Raw genomic sequence first — 2,142 nt, 5'->3', positions numbered from 1 at the left:
GATCAATGCGTCCATATGATTGGAATAAATGTTTCATTTTTCATTTTGTCTTTACTAGAATACCATAGTATTCCACCTTCCAAATTTTCATTAATTACTGGTACTTTGGTAATACGAAGTATTATTCTACTATTGTCCAGTCCAAATACACTTAAATTTAATATTGATACCTATAGGCTATAGTAGCTAAAATATTCTATACTTTCATATTTTAATTTAACGTTACAATTTTAAAGTTATTTTTCTCCAATTTTGGAAAAACTATTGTGAATTTCGAAAATCGTTAATAGGTATTACTGTCAGTTATATTATTATTTAATAGTTAATATATTAATTTACTGTATTAGGCTTAAATAATAATATCAGTTCAAGTTTAGATATATATAATATGAAAGTAGTTTATTAAAATAAGAGTTTTCATTAAATTATGCATTATGTAATTACAATATCAGTTAGAGAAGTAAAATAAGTATGTAATTTTGGTATTTTTTTCTTTAGTTCTTCTTTTTCAATTTTTTTTCTTGATATTTTTCTATTTTGAGCCCCACTCGTTCTTTTTTTGGCCATTTGTAAGTAAAATAAAACACAAAAATAAATAATATATCCATGGTAGGTACTGCCTTCATCCCAAAAAAGGCTTCTTCGGCCATGCGATGACACATTTTAAATATTATTTTTTTTTTATCTCGGGTAACATAATATTAATTTCGTCTCGTGCAGATGAGACGCGCGATGATTCGCAAAGGTCAGTCTTATATCGCGTTGTATTTATTTTTTCATTCACCTCTGGGAACTCTAATACCATCGATTAAATTCTATATATTATTATCCAGCGTAGATGGATAATTGTAGGTAGGTATATGATTGAAGAGACGAAGATAATATAAGAAATAAATATTAAATTATATATGATTTTAGATATTATTCTACATATTTAATAGTATATAAATAGTAAGTACATAGAAGAGCTTTAGAAGAACTACGAAAGAAATACATAGAATAAACTCATATATTACCACATGTCAACAATGTACAATCGTTTTTTAAATGGGCGTATGTAATTTGCACCAAAAACAACCCCTCCAAAAAAATATTTATGTAATTTGCGCCACATCTAAAAATTAATTTTGGCAATTTGCGCCACTTTTTAAGGTTGTAGTTTGCGCCACACATAACTTAATAAAAGGGTATTTAGTAATCCGTGCCATCGTTTACCTTCAAAAATTGTAATTTTCACCATTGTTCACCTTGTTAAAATTGTAATTTGGGCCACTTTAAAGTCACTAAATAATCAAGTTGATTTTAATAAAAAATCAGTAATATTATAATAATTATAAATAAACGTATATAAGTATACCTACTCTATGTAGTATGTTGGTATATTCAAAGCTGGGCAAATTAATGATTTTTCTTAATTCAGTTAAGTTAAGTTAATATGCATCAATAATAAAAAGTTAAAAGTTAATTTAGCCAAAGGTTAACTTAGTTAAGTTAAAAGTTAATACACACTTTTTGTTGACTTTTTATTAAGTCAAAAAAAAGTTAATTTGTTTACACAACGCTAGCGTGCTTAATTTTTTTCCAACCCAAAACTAAATTATAGACTAGGTATATAGCAGTGGCGTGTTGACCGTGATTTTGAAGGACAGTTTCTCGATAGTTTTAAAGGGGTGCCGGTTGGATGAGTACTGGATTTAGTGAGAAATTGTAGTGCAAGAATAACTTCATCTGAAGATGATATTTAATAAGAATAATAACTTAAACAATAAGTATTATATTAAGTAGTCAAGGGGTGGTACCTTACCAGGTAGGTCATTCAAAAAATAAATTGCCCGATAATATATTTTACTTCGCCATGCCACTCCTATATAGTGTTTATACTTTTTAGTTTATACAGTATTTCCATATAAACTAAATTTGAATGATATAAATTGTAAACTTTAAACAATTCACGGTACCTAAATATTTTTTGACATGAAAACGAAATAGGCCAAAATAGTGAAATATAAGGACTTAAAAACAAAATAAATTAACTTCTTCAAATGAAAAATTAATTCGTTAATTTCACATTAATTAAAAAGCAAATGTAGTAAGTTAACAGTTAATTAAGTGAAAAACAAAAGTACCTAGTTAATTTAAAAA

The sequence above is a fragment of the Acyrthosiphon pisum genome, chromosome A1 (genome assembly GCF_005508785.2).
Source record: "Acyrthosiphon pisum isolate AL4f chromosome A1, pea_aphid_22Mar2018_4r6ur, whole genome shotgun sequence".
In the NCBI taxonomy this organism is placed as follows: Eukaryota; Metazoa; Arthropoda; class Insecta; order Hemiptera; family Aphididae; genus Acyrthosiphon; species Acyrthosiphon pisum.
The sequence above is the reverse complement of the archived record's forward strand: the minus strand, read 5'-3'. Positions refer to the sequence as shown.